Source organism: Ruditapes philippinarum, unplaced genomic scaffold, assembly GCF_026571515.1.
Source record: "Ruditapes philippinarum isolate M1 unplaced genomic scaffold, ASM2657151v2 ctg2801_1_1_1_1, whole genome shotgun sequence".
NCBI lineage: Eukaryota > Metazoa > Mollusca > Bivalvia > Venerida > Veneridae > Ruditapes > Ruditapes philippinarum.
The window spans coordinates 61,644-83,430 of NW_026859291.1; the positions used below are offsets into that span (position 1 = coordinate 61,644).

The window sequence follows — 21,787 nt, forward strand, 5'->3', positions numbered from 1 at the left end:
TAAATGACTTCGATAACATTGTATGCTAAACAACATAACGCATATAAACATGTTACAACTGGTTACGACGAAAATAGGGAAACCCCCCAAAATATATCAAAATTAATTAATATAGGCGGAAATTCACACTAATAAGCCACTTTCAATATGATTCCTTATTTCTATATTATTACCAAAGCAATACGCAAAAAAACAACAACAACAAAACTTGATACCGTCACATAAAACGCCGTATGAACATGTTTTTAACTTAAATCACTCATTTTAAATATAATGTACTGACATATACAATTTCAAAATGTTAATTACAGACCAACAACAACAACAAAAATTAAAATAAGTAACTATATAAAATAATAAAAGATTCCAAGAACGAATTTATAACATACAATAATTCATCGTTACACATTCACATCTATGTATATGAATTACTTTTCAATTCAAATGCAAAACTGCGCCCACTTAAAAATAATAAGTTTACAGACATCATTTATGAAAATGAATTTGAATAAAAGGGAACATCTATCAGGCGTAATTAACAAAGAAACTGTCATCAGATTAAGCAGTATCCAATTTAAATTTGTTTGAATCATTGGCTTTGACGGACTAGAAAAATAAAGCAACACTGAAGTGAAGTACTGCGGAAACATTTGTTGACGCACATGTCATTGTGAAGTATAAAAACCGGGAAAAGATGATATTTTTTTCGAAGACAATGGGAGCTTTGCGTGTCTATTCATACTTACCGGTTTTAATCAAAGAAACTATTAACACATAAAGTTTTCTAAGAAATCTTTCCAATGGTTTATGTGAACAATTTAGAAGAAAAAACTCAAGGACGTAAATGTAAAATGTGATGTCACGCCTGATCTTCACTGATAATTATGATAAGAAATGAGAAAAGTGATCTTTATTATAAAGAAAACGTGTTAACATTATATCGATTAAAATTCGCGTGAATAGTACTAAACACCAACTTTCCTAAACAAACACAGATTATCCAACAGATTTAAAATAAAGCTAAAATTGCAAAGCAACGTTCAATTATTAAAAAAACATTAACATTTCTATAATTTTAATTATTCAAGTTGTCATTCCATCAAAACATTAACCAATGCGTTTTGTACAAAAAATACAACTAAGACGTACCAACCAACTCAACAACACATCAACCAATCAATCAAACAGCCAACCAACCAGCCAGCCAGCCAGGCAAGCAACAAGATAAGCCAATAAACAACCAACCAACTTACCAAAACAGAAACCACAAAAAAAGACAACAACAACAAACAATCCAAACAATCGACCAATCAAACCATTTATTGCCGAAGCCTGCTAATTGCCTACCTCTTGCAGTCTTTATTAGATATATATCATTTAACAGCTCACCATTTTGACGTGCATAACATTACTTATACTTCATTTTAATCAGACTTTATTTTTTAAAGTCGAAAGGTAAAAGGAGGAGATGATCGATCTAGCAGGTATATTTTAAAATCTAATTGAGCCGCGTCACGACAAAACCAACATAATGCGTTTGCAACCAGCATGTATTCAGACCAGCCTGCGCATCCGCGCAGTCTGATCAGGCTCCATGCTGTTCGCTATCAGCTTCTCTACTTGTAATAGGGTGTGTAAGCGAACAGCATGGATCCTGATCAGACTGCGCGGATGCGCAGGCTGGTCTGGATCCATGCTGGTCGCAAACCCATTATGTTGGTTTTGTCATGACGCGGCTCAATTGCTTTTATCGTTACTGTCTTATTTCATAAAGAGCGCAGATGATAAGAGTGCTGTTTATTATAAAGAATAAGGACTCCTTTTAGACGGACAGAAAATGATGCAGTCCATTAGGTAATGAATTAAATGAGAAAATAATGACGCTCCTAATCCGTTTGGATCATACTGTTTCTGTTGTCATGCAATTTATTAGGAAATAATAAGATAATAAAAATAACAAAAGGAAATGTCTTTTTACCATCTGATAAAATAAATGAGAAAGACGTATGCAATTTAAATGTATATTAGGCTATAAATACGCTCGAATTGCTATGTTTCGGATCGATCGATTCTTTAATGTGAGATTAAAACAAAACAGCTAACAATTCGTTTGAACTACGGTCAGTCTCTCTATGTCACAAACTAAATGTTTCACTTATTTAAATGCATTTAAAATATACCTTTTTACAAGAAAGTACTAAAATATGCTGATCATGTCTTGGATACACCAAATCAAGATATAACATGACGTAACAAACTTCCGTCAGATGAGGATAAAGAACCTAAACGAGTCAGTACATTTTGAATGAGTTCTGGTTGCATCGTATAAGTAACCCGAAGCTTTCGTTAAAATCACGCTAACGAAAGCGTTAGCGATCGCGTAACGAACACGTTAGTGATTTTACCGATTGTTTTTGTTGCATAACCAGAAAGCATCGTTATGTTATCGCTAATCAGTCGTTAGTAAAATTCATTAACGAAATCGTTGTGTAATCGTTAAGGGTATACACAGCATTTTGGCACCACCTGTTATTAGCTTTTCCTGCATGGAATACATTGCACGTACAAATAATTGTTTTTAAACTGTTTATAATGTGTTTAAATTTTTTTTGTGCAAATGTGCAGCCATATATATCTGTGAACACAGCTGCTTGAAAGAAACAATTGACACTCTGTATGAATCTGTTTGTTTGTTTGTTGTTTGTTTGTTTGTTTGTTTGTGTATGCATGTGTGTGTGTGTGTGTGTGTGTGTGTGTGTGTATGTGTGTATGTATGTATGCCATACGTTCGCCGTAAAACGAATCTAAAGAAAGCAATTCTAAGTCTTCGGATATACAATACAGAACAGAACATTATTTTATTTTGACATGTACATAGTACATAATCATACTAAATGTGATGATACATTGATAGAAATGCATCAACAATACAATTTCAATACTAATTTTCAATGATTTTTAAAATAAACTTTGAAGATAATGTCACGTTACATTTTAATGGCGTTATATATAGTACGAGCTTCAGTAATTATACTAGAACGTTATTTCAAATCAACCAAAATTGATATTAAACGTAATTAAATATGCATTTTATATAACAGATTTATCATCAGAAAATTCTACAAGTTACATAAAATGTTAGATGGAATATGTATGTTCATTAATACAGACATATATATTCATTAATCAAATTTATCAATACAATACAATACAATACAAAACAATACAATAACGTTTATTTGCTTTAAACATTATACAACGTTTCTAGCAAAAACTATAGAAAAGAAATACTGTTACATGAACATAATTACAACTGAACATTTTGGATTTGTAACAAAAAACAAAAGGAGAGACTAGATATAAGTTCATTGCCTCATCTTTAAGATGTAGAATATTTCGGTATGTGTGTGATGAAATAGAGTAGTACACTATCTAAGAGTAAATGTTAAAAAATAAAAATCAATAAAATTTGGATACTTTTTGAGATAAATATACAGTGAATTATCTCCTCGATGAAAAGCTATATATATACATATATCTTTATTTGATATTTCTATTTGATGAAAAATAAATAAAGATTTATGAACAATTTAAGAGAAAATGTTAATCATCTTTCCTTTTAAAGGCAAAGTATACATTTTTTAATAAATGTGAATCATTTTTTAAGAATAAGGTAATAAAATAGTTTCAAACTTTATGATTGTTGGCCAATGGCAATAATATCTTCGCTAATATCTTAATCGATGCTTTTAAAAATATTGACGCTAAATAGCAACGTTATTTTTGTTTTGATTTAAATCATGCAAATGAAGAAATGAACTGCTTTTTCTGTAAAACTTTCTTAAAATAACCTTTGTTACACACTGGTGAAAATATTTAATAAACCTTCGTATGTTGCTAGCTTGAAAATTACATAAGAGACAAAGCAAGTTTCGATTAATAAACTCTACTTTTCATGAAAATAGAGGTTAACCATTTATTTAAAGTATATGAAATATATATAATGTTGTTTTTTTTAAAATATAATCCGCTGAATTTCATATATAACCAAACACGTCAAAATTTATCCATATACTGTGTTACTCTCTTTCATTGTACATGAATGTCTTTATGCTGAATTCTTTAATTTCACTTTGTATATAGAACTAGTATAACTTCTAAGTCTTTTAAGTATTAAAAAATTGAAACTTTAATGTAATATTATATCTATTTAATTTCATACATGAAAGAATGTGATGTATTGCTAAACATGCAATACAAATAGTGTTAGCTTGTTTTGAGATAAATAAGAAAGCATACTATTACATAAGATAACTAAGGCGATTAACAGGTCACTTTGTATTCTCTATGTCAGTTGATGAAATTAATCAACCTCCTTAGAAGCATTCAAACATATAAGTGTCCAAAGTCTATCAGTTATCTAAATACTCTAGCAGCATGGCGGCCATTGTCTGCGGTATGAAAAACAACATCATTTGTATGAAGATCTTTGGAATTATTCTTAAAATCATTTACGAAAGAAATGCTCACTTAAGTTTAATGAGTACGGTTACGTTTTATTTTGAAAATGAATGCAGTCATAATAATAATAATAATAATAATAATAATAATAATAACAATTATAATAATAAAAATAATAATAATAATAAAATAATAATAATAATAAAAATTATGATAGTAATAATGATAATAATGATAATAATAATGATAAATAAATAAATAATAACTTTACATATTAAGACATTTACAGATTGTAACATCATATCAAGGACTTATTACAAGAAAATAGGAAGAAAATACGTGATATAAATAATACATACTCATAAAAAGTTTGTTGAAAGAGCTTCAGACGTTGTTTTTTCCTTCAACGAAGGTCTAACGTGTACTCCGAGATAGTCGTTATTTTACGACAGTTTCGTTAGTATTTTTGGTATAACGAACGTTTCGGGTTAGAGGGTAAATTACTAACTAGAGCTTAACCAAGGCCTAACGATGATCGTAACTCTAACGAATGCTTCTGGTTACTCACCCCTGGGGTTAGTATCTCGAAGCTATCGTTATATTTGCGTTTACGAACGTGCTAACGATTGACGGAGGGTTGGTTAACGAGAGACTAGCGCGGGTATCTCGAAAGCAGTAGTAAAGCAATCGTTCGTTGCTTACTCGTTAGTTATTAACGATTGCGTTGTGTTATCATTTGAATACATGTACCGCGAAAATTGTGTACAGCTCTTGTTTTTATTCACCGAATCATTATTTTGCGTAGACAAAGATGAATATAAGGTCACGATCATGCATAACCGGAACACAATCACACGACACGTGCAGGATCCGCTGGTCTGTCGTCTAGCAATATAGACTTGTTTTGCGATGAAAATCCCGATTGCCTTGATAATATCAATTGTGATAGTGGTAAACCTACGAAAACAGTTCCTTTAAAAAAAGAGAACACTCATTGGAACTGCCCCTGTTGAAAGTTCCAATGAAACAGGCGTGATTTAAATTGAGGGGCGGGGCGGGAACTTAACATAGAAACTGCAATACTAATCAAAGCACTGAAAGTACTGAAGTATACATTGCTTGATAATATAATCCATTTTTGTCATCTCACTGACCTCGAAAACAATAGGGGTCATCTTCTGACCAAGGTTAATGTCCCTAACAAATGACTCACATGCACCAAGGCTTTTTTCTTCCAAAATTATTTATGAGACAAGAAAGATGTGATGTTCCATCTGTGGATTGCTAAGCAAGCTGATAGATGAGCAATAAAGAAATCATTTTTTGAAACACCCGTTAAATTGACTGCAGTATAGTATATTGAAACAGTCATATTGAGTCTCCAGTGATGCTATCCAATAAAATACATGATCTGGCTTGAACTCTATACAAAGTCAATTAATTGAATCATCCTACAAGGCTTAATTACCAAATTATAGTACGTCTATGTACTGTACTTTGATGTATTAATACATATATATTCCGGTGTGTTGTACTAATATCTACACATGAAATTTTCAAATGCATTACTTTGTCGTTTATTAATAAAAATGAAATCTATAATTCAAAATGTGAACATTATTTTGTATCTTTAAACCGGTATTTTATCCAAGAATCCGCATTTGTCCACTTTTAATGTTCCACCATTTTGTCAAAAAAAAAAAAAGAAAAAAAAAAGAGAATACGATGGAAATACAAGCGTTGTCACCTTGATAAAAGTTTTAAAGTTACATGACGCACAATTATTCAAAGTACATCCGTTGTTTATGTGTATGAAAAGTTATATTTATGATTAAATAATAATAAATATTTAAGTTGTAATTAACGTCGTGTTTTTTATGCTTATGATTTGTTGTTTTATTTGTATGAAAGTAAATCATAATCAGTAAATAGTCATATATATCACGGATTTATATTAATCTATATAACGGCCAAATCAAAATCAATTAGCCTAAATTAAAAGTGCGCTTCACGGAACATGCAAACTTTTCTTTAAAACTGTCAGTAATTGATTATTAGAGTCCAACAATAAATCAAATAACCATCAAAACCCCATTTCATCAAATAACCATCAAAAATTGTTTATATTGCTGAATTTAATCACAGCCTTAATATTTCTTTGTATTTTAAGTGTTTTTCGGTATTTTTTGGTGTTTTTCGGTGTTTTTCGGTAATTCCATGCCCCCATTAATATAAGCTATTTTCTGAACATAAATTTAATGTATTTATTTCTTAATGCTTACACTGATTTACAGTTAGTTTCAAATGATTATTTCTTATCGTCGAATCTGGCCACATATGATTATGCCTATATTTAGCTCCGTGCTCTGGCTTAATCGTCAATATCCCAAGTTCGACGAATTGTTATGGGTCGAACGGTCGAGCGGCCGAATCTTTATTTTTACCCGTACTGAATCAAACAATCTTCGCTGAATTTCGTAACATATTTCTTTTCAAAAATCTAAGGCGTACAAAAGTGAAAGGAAAATCATGTGTAAAAAAGGAATTCAAAAGAATAGCTTTCGAAATTTCTATTTTTCGAAGCCACGATAATTGCCAGTTTTTTTTTATGAAAACAAACATTTTCCGGTATACGCTGGAAAATTTTGTTACGGAGCTCCATATACTCGTATTGTAAAACATTTTAGGGCAATTTTATTGCATAAATGTAAATCAGGAATGTAATTTGATTTAATATCTATCTGAGATGTTTCGTCCCATTTATATAATGCTGACGACTAAATACTATATTTACGATGATCAAGCGCATGCGTATATGCGAAGTTTAACGCGTAGGTATAAACTACAATTTTATCAATGAACTGTCATTTTTTGTTTTTTAAGGAATGTAGAGTCTATTACTTCATGAAAATGAACGATTTTGAACTTTCAAAGAATTTAAACAACTTTGCAAACACTATTTAAATGATGTGTAGTCGGAATGTAACGCTACTTCAGAATAAAGAACTAGTTTCTGTTGTTCGGTAACGCATAAACCTGTATCTATTTCTGAGATATAGCTTATAACTCTGTATACATTGCAAGCAATGTATACAAAAAAACAGAGGAAAAACGACTGTATATAGAACCGCAGAGACGGAAGATTTAGCAGCAGCGGCTGCCAGTGTAGTCAGATATTTAAACACTTTACATAGTTAAAGCCAATATTCTGGCGGAGCTTCTTCTCAAAACCAGTCAAAACATCTGGGGGCAGATAACCATCCCTCATTCTTCAGGCTATAACAACATGTTGTTTTAGGGTGTAAGTATACTGTCAATATTCAAACTTGAAAATGTTGCTTTCCGTTTGAGTGAAATGTGAACTATATTTTCACGAAATATAATAAACTTTTACCCTTTAGACAAACATATGTACAGCAACTCTTTCTAAAATCCCACTTGTTACACAGCTGCAAAGACGTCATGCGCCTAACAATGACGCCATGAGCAAAACAATGACTTCATAAACATAAATATATATTAAATATGTAAAGTCGATTTTCATTGGATAATCATGACGTTTATATTATTAATTATAAAGATTTTTGACAGGTAATATTGCCCTATATAAACGACTGTTTTGAAATATAACCCGAGCCGCTAGGTGATGGTTACATTGCCTACAACCATTTAACACGTCAGGAATATTTATAACGCATTCATAAAACCGCGAACTTCCCCCTTTTTTTTTTAGAAAAAAAGTGAGATCTCTTAGTAAATTGCTAGAAACAGTGTATATAAAACTATAAAAATGTCACGATTTTCCAATGAAAAGTGACGTGACAAACGTGCAGTATTATAAAATCTTTTATAAAACTGCACGTTTGTTACTGCAAGTTTGGTACGTCAATTTTAATTGGCGTTTATATAGTTTATATACACAGCTGCTGTCAATTTATCAAGAAATCTCTCTTTTTTCTGCAGTATTGTAAATTCGTTATAAAGATTTTTAACAGGATATATGGCCGATATAATTTTGTTTGCAATATAACTCTCACTTGGCGGCTCGGGTTATCGTTTATATACGGCCATATAACCTGTCAAAAATCTGTATTACTAAATATATACATGGCTGCTGTTAATTAATATGGATAAATTTTCATTTTGTTTTAAACAAAGGATGTTTGCTGTATTATAAATTAAAATATAACGAGTTAAATTATAACAACTGGTGTTCGCGAGTGAAATATTTGTTAAGTTATGAAATGATTAACAAACAACAATTCTATATATTACATCCCTTTTTGTGGTACCGATTTTTGCAGCTGACGTAATGCACTTTTCTTCATGATGTAAATTAATACGTCACAGTTTACTTTTCGAAATATAATTCTGTAACAAGTTTGAATTTTGTTGAATTTTCAGCATGATGTATGCATATATTTATTAATATTTTCTTGTGCAAAATTACATATTACGGAGATTATTCCTTTCGCTGTTTAAGTTATGATATGTTTTTTTCTCATCCGCATTCAAATATAAGTCTTAAATTAAACTGAGAACCTTTATATATGTTTGATATGTGAGAAAAAAAATTGTTTGTTTGGATTTTTACGGGTCGTCAACACATAACTGGCCATATCGTGCCGAATGCTATAATAGGCTTAAAATGTTATGTAAAACTTTGTAAATGACAATAAAAATGAGCCAATTAGATCCAAGAATACAAGTTTATCTCTTTCAAATAATCAATGATATATTTTTATGGAATTGTATTAAAGAGTTCTTTGGGTGAATTTACACAATAAAATCTATTACGGGCCTGTGAAAATTCATGAGAAAAAGAAATACAATACTATATACATATGTCGGTTCTTCATTTTTTATCAATAAAAAGATATAATTCTCATTTTTTATGTACTTTAAAATCGCAATTTTCTTACTTTTGTGTCAAAATGATAGTAACGAGAGTCTTACGACACCCTCTAGGCATCCGTTAATAATTGGACATGTTAACGATTATTTGTTAATTACGAGAGCGTCGAGATAGCGATGAAAACCTTAACGAGAGGTATACGATAGTCGTTATGCTAACGATAGCTTCGAGATACTAACCCCTGGACTCTTAACTTCCTTTCGAAGCCTTTCTTTAACACCTTAAGTAAAATTCGGCACTTTGGAAAGTGTGTTCCTATATGACGTCAATTTGTGGTAAAAAATATAATTACAATAAACATTTTGTCTATTTGTTCTCTTCTTTTTATTGCGTTTTCTTGTGTTGTATTTGAATTGAAACAACATCGACCAATAAATATAATTATAATCATCATACATGATAATGCTTCATTCATTATTTATGTTATTTTTCAAAAACATTCTTATCCTTACGTTTAATGTACGTTCCGAATCTATGTAAAACTAAAATACCACTCATGAAATATCTTTCATTCGGAACAACAGGGTTGTCCAGTAGATCGCGATCCATTCCTATTTCCTATATATTTATATATACATTAATTTTATATTCTCCTAAATGTATATTTTTTCCGAATTATACGAACCATAACTTCTAAGGAATGTTTAAATGTATCCCAGATGAATTTTAGCTGCATTGTTAACATGTATAACAATGATAACAAAGCTAGTTTTTTTATATAAAAATGTTTACTGGATAAGAAAGTTGGTGATAATTAATTGTAATAAATAATAAGTAGTACCGATCTATTGTGGCTGATTTTTGCCATGTCGTACTTTCGGTCTGCGGGGCACCGGGCGAAAACACGAAAATACGACAAAGTGCCTATAGCAACCTGTAAACTGTTAGTACGAAGAGGGTCGTACATGTATTTTCGAGTTTTCGTCTTGAGCCAGCCCTACAGAACGAAAGTACGACATGACACAAATCAGCCGCCATAACTGATCTTATCAATGGACAGGGCAGGTGATATAATATCCTAAGTTAAACCTGTGACACGGGCAAAATCATAAAAAATAAATAAATTAACGTAAAGAGAATTGATTAAATGACTTCGATAACATTGTATGCTTAACAACATAACGCATATAAACATGTTACAACTGGTTACGACGAAAATAGGGAAACACCCAAAAATATATCAAAATTAATTAATATAGGCGGAAATTCACACTAATAAGCCACTTTCAATATGATTCCTTATTTCTATATTATTACCAAAGCAATACGCAAAAAACAACAACAACAAAACTTGATACCGTCACATAAAACGCCGTATGAACATGTTTTTAACTTTAAACACTCATTTTAAATATAAATGTACTGACATATTACAGACCAACAACAACAACAACAAAAATTAACATAAGTAACTATATAAAATAATAAAAGATTCCAAGAACGAATTTATAACATACAATAATTCATCGTTACACATTCACATATATGTATATGAATTACTTTTCAATTCAAATGCAAAACTGCGCCCACTTATAAAATAATAAGTTTACAGATGTCATTTATGAAAATGAATTTGAATAAAAGGGAACATCTATCAGGCGTAATTAACAAAGAAACTGTCATCAAATTAAGCAGTATCCAATTTAAATTTGTTTGAATCATTGGCTTTGACGGACTAGAAAAATAAAGCAACACTGAAGTGAAGTACTGCGGAAACATTTGTTGACGCACATGTCATTGTGAAGTTTAAAAACCGGGAAAAGATGATATTTTTTTTCGAAGACAATGGGAGTTTTGTGTGTCTATTCATACTTACCGGTTTTAATAAAAAAAAACTATTAACACATAAAGTTTTCTAAGAAATCTTTCCAGTGGTATATTTGAACAATTTACAAGAAAAAAACAACAACTCAAGGACGTTAATGTAAAATTTGATCGTCACTAGTCATATGATATGAAATGAGAAAAGTTATCTTTATTATAAAGAAAACGTGTTAACATTATATCGATAAAATTCCGCGTGAATAGTGCTAGAAGTTAATACTGACAGTTTCTATGACGAACAATCTATAATGCACAAGATTTAATTGAAATGGCAGCGTTACTGATAATAAAAACATCAAGCGATACTTGACAATACTTTAGACCAGTTAGTTATTATTATTAAGGCATCAACACAAGATGAAATTACTGTCAGGACTTACAAGTTTTAATATGAATTACTGAACGGGGAAATTGAAATCACATTAGAAGCCTGTATACTTTGTAATATAACTCAATTATTTGATATTTTATCAAATATTGGTTAAAAGCCAAAGTGACTTTATGATTTTAAAATAGGTTTAAGCTTATTTAGGAACTCAACATGAACTGCTCAAATATTCAATCGCTCACTCTGTATCTTTAACTAACATATTGTTCTTGAATTGACATTTTTCAATAGACAAGCTCAACTACGTTGCATTAGTCTTACTTATTTGTTGCACTTACGTTTACATATTATTTTCTTTTTTTCCAAAATTAATATCAAATATCAGTCATTAAAATGTTACTTAAGTTATATAAGCTGCTAGTAGTGGGTCTTTTGTTTGTTTGTTTTTGATTGATTGATTGGGTTTTGCGTCACACCGACACAGTTTAGGTCATATCGCGACGTTCCAGCTTTACTGCTGGAGGAAGACCTCAGGTACCCCTCCGTGCAGCATTATTTTCAGACACGAACGGGCACTTGAGTAGAACCACCGACGTTCCGTTAGCTAGCTGGATAGCTTCCTCACATGAAAGAATCCAAAGTCCCTGTCGGGATTCGAACCAATAGCGGTGAGGGGCTCGTGGAGTAGTGGGTCTAAGGATTAGGTGGTATCGCATATCACATCTTCCAAATGAACATTATCAATTCCACTAAGTCTTCACTTGTCAAATAGTTTCTATTTTTTCAATTTTTGTAATGGTACTAGTAAGATTCTTCTATCCAACTTTTATATTATAGTAATTGGATTTGACGACAATCAAGTATCCAAGTGAACACTTTCGTACTCCGTTACAGACATAAACAAGGACATGTGATGACAATGTAAGCACAAATAAACCTCATGTTAGAAGTAATAGCCTCCAAGATATGAGAATAATTACAATGTTTTTATATGATATCAAGGTTACTGCTATAATTGCTTGCGATGTTTATAAATGTGGTTTCCACATTATTGAAGGTCACCAATGCTAAGAAGGTAAAGGCACAGCTGTGTCATTTGCACCCAATCATATTTAGCTGAAATTTGAATTTCAATACATAAAATTTGAACTGAAGATTAAAAACAAACTTAAAAGTTCTCATATTAAATGTTATTATGAAATCATTTTTTCTCTTTGAAAACAATACACAAGTAAATGAACTTCAATATCCGATGAGGAATATCGCATCAGTTGTCAGGTTTGTACAGAAAGCAAAACGCTCGATTGCAAAGGAAGCATAAGACCCACTCTCAAATATGTTTTCTGGAACCAACTTGTACTAAGGTATTGGTGTAAGGTTACTTTTTTGAGGAAATAACAGCGTATCAATGACAGGGGTTGAACTCACGTGGCAAGCACACTTTAGTTTAAATTAGTCCTACGAGATAACCACTTGGTCATGCCTCCACTTCAACCGTTTGTACATGAAATATTCTTTTACCCAGGAAATTACTCATTTAAATTCCGCCACAAAAGACCGCGGAAATTAAGAACGGTTTGATACCTTGTTTAATTTACTGACTAGGAACGTGCGATAGAAACGTAATTGTAAAACTCCTATTTCGATATAAATATTTCTTTCATTCGAAAATCTCGTCACTTTTTTGCACAACTATATAACTATTTATATTTGTGGTCTTTAAGCATTTTAAATTATGTTTCCCTTAGATTATGATGTGCACTTTAACATAATAACTAACGGTAGTGTTCTGTCTCTTATGCCAAATGGAATCATTACTTTTGTAAGTGTCAATGTTGGCGTTGAAATGTGTTTTGCCCAAGTCCTTCTCAAGGTGACAAGCTTGCCTTTTTTTTATTAAATTGAACCCAACTTAAACGGAAATGATATTGGATGCTAAATCCTTTGACAGTTTTCCGCATATTTCTTATGTAATATTGTGTGGTTTTCTTCGAATGAATTATAATTTCTCACATGACATCTTGTGGCAGCTGTTACAGTAAAAAAGTCGGTGAAACAGGTTTTCAAGGTGATTTGTTTACTTCTGACACATGGTTAAAATATATTACAGAATCTCAGGTGATTTGTTCTGTTTGTTAATCATAATTTAATGTATTACGTAACTTTAAAAGCTATATCAAATAAACAATATATCATAACTTAAAAAAAACTGCACAAAAAATAATTATAAGATAAATTTTAAAACTAAATCATTAAAAAGTTGCATGTTTTACATCACTTTAAAAAGAATTTAAATCAAATATGAATAAAATATGAGGTAAAACAGATTAATAAAAATATTTCATATCGTATACTATATAAATGACTATCTAAATCTCTATCACATTTGAATCAATGCCTTTGGACAAAGAGTGGTAAGTTTAACAAATGGTATACAAATGTAGATTCATTATAAGGAGCGAGGCCCCATTATATTTTGTTTCCAGCATTTAAAATGCTTGGTTGTGTTTGTCCGGTTTTAAGGCGCACCATTACAGTGCAGGTAATATGACGCCAAAACAGGAAAGATAATTTTGGGCTAACCTCGGGTGTTACAAACTTTAAAGAAACACCAGAGGTCAAAACCAACTCACCTGCCTGAGAGACCCAAGTTATTTGAACGCCTTTAGTCGCCTCTTGTGGTTACGTAAGATTAAACGGCGGCTCCAATTCTTATGCAGGCTACTCCTCAGTCAGTCACAAGGAGCATTCATTTGGAATCTCTGAGAATTTTGTAAGTAATGTATGATTCTCGTAGAAATGTGATTGGTAGAAAATATTGAAATTGATCTATAACGTTCCGGATATGCTTAACAAATATATTAGCAATTCACGTCAATGAATCTTTACAAAACAAGCATGAATCTTTACAAAACAAGCATGAATCTTTACAAAACAATCGTATGCTATCTCATTAAACAAATACTTTAAAAGCTTCATAATAAACATGTGATTATCTTATACATATTGGATACATTTTTCCTCTTCTGAACCAAAGAAGTTAACGAACCTGGTTTTCAAATGTACTTTACAATTAAGATAAAAAATATAATAGTGCGTGTTCATAAGCATCGATTGCAAATAGTGATATTATAGAATAAAAATACTAGTATCATACTTATAAGGTTATAAACTCCTCTGCAAGTTCGGTTTCTGTAAAAAATAAACCGGTTATTGGCGGAAAGAGGTTGATCAATATACCAGAAATCCCTTTACAATAAAATGAAATAAAGGTCCACTGGGAGCGACAAGCATATATGATTTGATAGGTTTTATAATTATGTGTTTTCTCCATTATTGAACAATAATGTTCTAAAACATAATAAACTTATCAGTTGTATATCAATGTTGATTTGAGCCGCGTCACAACAAAACCAACATAATGGGTTTGCGACCAGCATATGGATCCAGACCAGCCTGCGCATCCGCACAGTCTGATCAGGACCCATGCTATTCGCTATCATTTCCTTTACTTGTAATAGAGTTGGTAAGCGAACAGCATGGATCATGATCAGACTGCGCGGATGCGCAGGCTGGTCTGGATCCATGCTGGTCGCAAACCCATTATGTTGGTTTTGTCGTGACGCGGCTCATTTATATAAATTGACTTTTATTATGAATATGTTGACGTGCTACTCAATTTTCGCATGTTTAAACGTTTCAAGTGTCCGGCAAAAAGGCTTTATGATATGTTAAATGTTTGAAATTTATTTAATGTTGATTCAAGTTAATCTTAATATATGAATTTTGACTCAAAATTAGTTTAAAGAGCAGTATAACAATATCTGTTTACTCGTTGATTGCACATGATAATCGTAAAATCACATATACCGAATCTAATGAATAATGTGCACACAATTGATGAAAGAATATATATATACGGATGAACAACTCTTTAAACAACTGCAAGGTTTGTAAGGATAAAATTGATATAAGAATGAACTGCTTTTAGATATGAATATTTGAAAATGCTAATATTTACAACAACAACAACAACAAAAAAAAAAAAAAAAAAAAAAAAAAAAATTTTATCCGTTTTAAAAAAAAACAGCTTGAATTAAAATACTCTATTATGATGTTACCCTTTTTCTGCGTAAAGGTTTCGAACGTCAAATAAAAAAAACAACTTTTTCCTGAAAAAAAAAAGTTAAATGTTAAAAACCACATGTTTTGTTTGCTATATTTTCTTTCCATTGACTGGCAATATCTTCACCAAGACGACTTGTAGTTAATATTTCAGTAACGCAGATGGTTCATATTGTACTTTACAGACATTAAAAGTACAAACTTTTTTTTTCTCAGTAATTTAATTTTGATTTTCAGATCTCAACAATTTCTTTATGTAATCCACATTCAGAAAGGTCGCGACAATTAACATCAATTTCAGAATAAAGTACCAAAATATCTATTGATTTATTCGCTAGAAAACATGAAAGTTGGATGCAATTAACTTGAATTGTTATCATGTTTTAACCCAGTTTGATATTTAGAGGATAATGCCCAAATATATACATAATGCAAGGCCGGGACGATTAACAATTAATTTCAGATAATAGATTATGAACTGGTTATAATTGCTAAACTGTATTTAATACATACCGCCGAAGTTCAAAACATGGAATTTAAATGCAATTGACTTTAATTATTATTAGTATCATTTTACAACAAAGTATATTATTATCTATAAGTCCTGCTTCTTTTATTATTATTCTAGTTACCACTTTAGGTACATATATGAACCGCGTCACGACAAACGTTATGCGTTTGCGACCAGCATGGATCCGTACCAGCCTGCGCATCTGCGCAGTCTGATCAGGATCCATGCTGTTCGCTATCAGTTTCTCTACTTGTAATAGAGTTGGTAAGCGAACAGCATGGATCTTGATCAGACTGCGCGGATGCGCAGGCTGGTCTGGAACCATGCTGGTCGCAAACCCATTACGTTCATTTTGTCGTGACGCGGCTCATACGGAAACTGCGCATGGTAAGATTGATTAATTTGTTGATATTGCATTGTGATATAAAAAGTATGAGATACTTGACATCGACACATTAAGTACAACAAGTATCAAAAGTAGCAGTTTTCAAAAGTACACTGTTGATACTCCTTTAAACGCGTCCTTAACGCACTTAATGGATATTGAGACTCTGGTAAAAATACGTGCCAGAAAGCGCACAATATTATGTAAAAAACGACCACGAAAAGCACAGAAAAGTACCTTTTGACACATGACTATAACACTAAAGCCTAAAGATAGTACCACAATAAAGTCAAGTTAAAATTGATCTTACCTATTCTTGTTATTTAAGTAAAAAGAAAGTTAAGTACTGTACAATACTAGTAAGTATATCATTTTATCATTAGACTTGAGAACAACAATAAAACAATAAATAAACAAAATTAATAAAATAAAATGCTGACAACTACTCTTGCAATAATTTATCAGAAGAATATATATAAATGAACACCATGTCACACCACTCCCTCGATAACATGGTCAATAAAACACATATATAGCTTTCAATAAAAAAATCTCCAACTTTTGTGCATTATCAAATAGCTTCCATCGATCACAATTAGTGTGAATGTCGCGAGCAATTTCAAATCGTCAATAGTCCGCGCTTCTTTGTACCAAGGATTAGCAATAACAATCCAGATTGGAGTAAAATGGCGACGTTGATGATCCTAGAAATACCATGGGATGCATAACAAAACGTAAAGACCAGGGGGGGGGGGGATGTTTCATCAATAGATAACATTACATTCGGGATGTAAGTTATAACGTGATACATACATGTTAGGAATTTTCGTTTTTCATAGAAATTTTAGAAACAATATATTGCGTTAATTTGTAAATAACAATACCATACTATCTAAAATTTAAAATAAATTGTGCAGAAACATTTGATGAAATTGCCATGTGTTTATCAAAGATATGAAAGAATTTTACAAAGCATGGTCTAAAATTAAAAGACTATGACTTTCCATAAAAAATCAAATAGTATACTTAAATATATCACAGGGTGCATTTATTTCCTGTAAGTTTTCTGATTTCGAGTCAGATAAATTTTACGAAATAAATTTGTGATGTTTAAAATAACACACACAAAGAAGTACCTGAATGTTCTATTTCTGTAAGTAACATCCAGACTATGGGCTTTAACATCTTGTTTCACTTGCCCCTTGCTCTCATTTGAATATTGGCGGCCCCTGTCCCGGTAGTTCAGCACGGAAAGATACGGCCTATCGTTTACTGATTGAGAACGTGCGCGAAATCGAGATTTTAAACTCTCCATTTAAAAGTTTATTCCTTTCTTTAATAATTTAGAACTCACTAGGCACAATCCTTACGGTTATAAATATATTCAATATATCAGAATAGCCATCATGTTCCTAAGAATAACAGATCTGCAAAAGTCAATGCGATGATATCTTCAGTGTAATATACGGTGGCAATATTGATGTTGACATTCAATAACGGATTTCGTTAAAGTATGAACTAATTGCAGAGCTATGCTCAACATAATAATCTTGTTGATGAAAACGACAACTCGATCAGGGACCAAGAAATTAACTGTTTCTTTCTGGAGAGAAAATATATGCTATTCCAAGGTGCCCTTAATGTCTATGCGATGATATTTGCTCGTGTGGCGTGTGGTTTTCACGTTATGAAATAAAACACATCATTAAAATGGTTTAGATGACAGGCGGTAGCTGCCGTTGCTGCCTTAGTGATAAAGTCGATCATATTAGATTTTTTCCTATCCCAATTAGAACGATATTTCTGTGTAATATATATTTTGAAAGTGACAGAATTCGTCTGCTTTTATAAAAAACAAATGTTGTCTTAATTTCCCTTTGATTTATACAGGAAACAAATACTGATCAATATATAAGATGACAGTGTATGTAGTATGTAAAACTGTATTAAATAATTGTAGCAAGCCAATACCTCTTTAATTATTTCTGTAAAAGGGTTTATTTGTAAATATAAGAGCAATGTGGGAAAGAGCGCCCTCATTCTTATGATGTGAATAGAAATGATGCTAATCAAACTTTTTTCTGTCTTAATTCTAATTTACTTTTCTTTAATTCGATTAATAAAAATTATTTGTTCTTGTATTTCGTTGTTTATATATTTTGCTCTAGATTATATCTAAATATAAGAAACGATCCTGACTTTAATTAATTTAAACTAAGGATGCAAAATAAGATACATTTCAAACAAGTCACGTATACTGTTACACCGTATTTTATGCATTGCAAATCTATAGGTAGAAGGCCGTTATAAGCTCAGCTTTCAGACCAATAGCTTTAATTTTTGTGAATATATTTCTACATCAGACAAACGAATAAAGTAAGTGTATGACACATAATAGAGATAGACGAAAAACAGTGGTCTTAAAGATGAAACTTTTTAAAAATCGAGGTCCTGTGCAATGGTGAAAAAAGAACAGCTTTCTGGCACCTAGCATGTCGAAATAAAAACTTATTCAGTGTCTATAATGGAATATTTTGTGCATCGGGTACACTATCATTCGAAACATTCGTCGGTGTCAAATATTTCCATACAATCCTGGTCCATATTTCACATAATCCTCAGGTCCAAACTAACAGAAAGTGTACCCACACTTATCTTGCTAACCCATCTTATCAGCAATTGCACGCTCAAACAAACGGCAAAATGCTATCTCAAAAATAATTTCATCTCAGTGGTTTAATAAGATTAATAAGGTTTACTGATGATAAAGGTGCATGAAAAACGTCAAACATCACTTTTATTAAAAAGCAATAAAACAGCTGAACTAATTTGAAGGACCCGAAACAACTTTGTTCATGCTAGATTTCATTCAAATACAAGCTTAAAATTACAGCATAATTACTTATAATCAAAACCAAATTATGTGAAAAACAAATTAAAAGAAAAAAAAATTGAAATAAAAAAAACAGTGAAAAATAGCGGTAAAGAAAAATAAGAGTGTTATTGTTAAGTAACACCTCTGCCCGGCAAAATTGTAAAAATCATTGTGACACTCAATAAGTCAGTGACACTTATCTTGTTCAGACATTATCTACAAAGAATGCGACAAGTAAAAATAGCAAAATATTTCTCTCGGAAATGCATCTAGATATCTATCTACTTTGAATACTACAAACTCTCAAGTGTACTTTTACTGGAACAAAGCTATTTGTCTGTTTACGGATATTGTATATTGCCGATGTTGAGTAATTCAGATTATTCATTTTTTACAACAGTCTGAAAATGAGTAAACTTGAAAAATTCGTTTACATGCGAGCGTAGCAGTGTCGGTGCGAGTTACAAACTAGTACTGTATTAACTATTATCATATTAGTTACCATTCGTTTCATATTCCTATAGAGACTAAATGTTTGTTTTGAAAAGAAGAAATTATAATCACATTGTTCTCTACCAGATATTAGTGTATTTCAAGATAAATGATTACTAGATGGAATCTCAACAGGTCTCTAGGAAGATTACTCTGTATGTCTAGACAGTAATGGCATAGAAGTCATTTACACACAGCTTTTCTCGAAAATTTGAGGAAAAGATAAATGAGGACCGTAATATAAGAACAGGTCAATAACAATTATCGTCAAAGATATGTTCACAGGGAAAGAAATATAAGAACTGTATGTTTCCAGGAATTGATTCCATCCCGACGGACACAAATAATTTGCAATACATAAGGTCATGAAATATAATGAATTTTCAGCATGCTTTTCTCTTTTGGCTTGCCTTTTATTGTTGATAAAATGACAAACTATCAAAATTAGGCAAGTTAATGTTATAATATAGTAGAATAGAGAAAAACAGAATCCCTAAAGATAGGCCAACACAGCAAAATTGTAAAATATTCCAGGCTCGTTAAAATATTTGTATGAAAATGTATGGTCTCTTAAACAATTTCTATTAAAACCGGAAACAATATTTGATTACAGTAGTATCCTATACTATACGGATATAGACTTGTAACTAGTCAATTGTAACAATGTCTGTCCCCATCTCATGGGAATATAAAAGTCGGGGATTCTACAATAAAAATGTCCGCTAACACCCTCATATCATTGGTAGCAACACACAACAATCGCATTGACTTGGTTTTATAGAGACAAAACAGTTCAAAATTTCTCTTATCATCTTTGCCAATCCATATGGATATATGAGCAGAGGTTTTATGAGCAGATGTTTCTAGTGGCTAATGACTTATCTTTAATGCTTAATATAGCATAATCGTAAAGTGCTTAAGACAAGTCTAGTTTTATAATTTGCATGGAATATATTCAACATTACATATTTCACATTGCAAATATAAAAAAAAATATCATAGATCATTACATATTAAGAAAATCAATAATATTACCGTTTTAAGGTGGCTTTTAGGGATTGTGTGTTTTTGTTGTTGTTCTTTTTATATAAAATTTTTTATAGACAGATCATGATCACAGTGACTACCCGTATATTTAATCAAAGATGTAATATTTTCGACAGTCTGTGATATTTCAAAATGCCATTTTATTTAGTGCACATGTTTTTGTTTACTTGGAAATGGTACGACACTTTTCATTGAATGGCCACGATCATGCCACATTGCGTGATAACTGCATTATGAACACATCTTATGTTTTTAATATCATTTCTGATACTTATTACTCACCATTTCCATGTTTCAGTGTTGTATTCTGTTTTAACCGGTGCTAAGGGCGTGGACGAAAGCTTGCACTGTACAGTTGCCCCGGCCTTTTACGGAAGGCTTAATCAAACCGAGCTCTGCATAACTTTTTCAATTTTGTCGTTTGTGCGTTATTTAAGAACTCTGTTCTTTTCTATCTTTTCCCATATTGGAATATTAATAAATTATTTTTGCTTGACAGCCGACGACATGTTCAGAAAACTTGTTTCCATACTTAATGAAGGTAATAAGTTATTAATGTCAAAGAAATTCATGCATTGTTATAAAATACCAGATAATTGTACATGTACTCATGTTGTACAGTGCAATACAGAAGCGCACACTTTTGATCGCAGTTCTAGTCTCTTATTTATATTTCTTTAGGTTAAAATAACACCCGACAGGCAATTTATTTAAAAAAAACTGATGTTGTTTTTTTCTTATCTAAAAGTGTACAGGAAAAAGTCAAAACAACTTTACATTTAGTTATAATTTTGGAACAGTCTTTCATATTTTAAACAGTTTTA

General features: G+C 31.4%; 1 protein-coding gene across 1 annotated transcript in view; it reads right to left on the reverse strand.

Moving 5' to 3' along the window:
• Positions 1-21,787, reverse strand: part of LOC132755967 (GTPase-activating Rap/Ran-GAP domain-like protein 3) — a 76,291-nt gene that overhangs the window by 49,426 nt on the left and 5,078 nt on the right. The window lies entirely within an intron of this gene.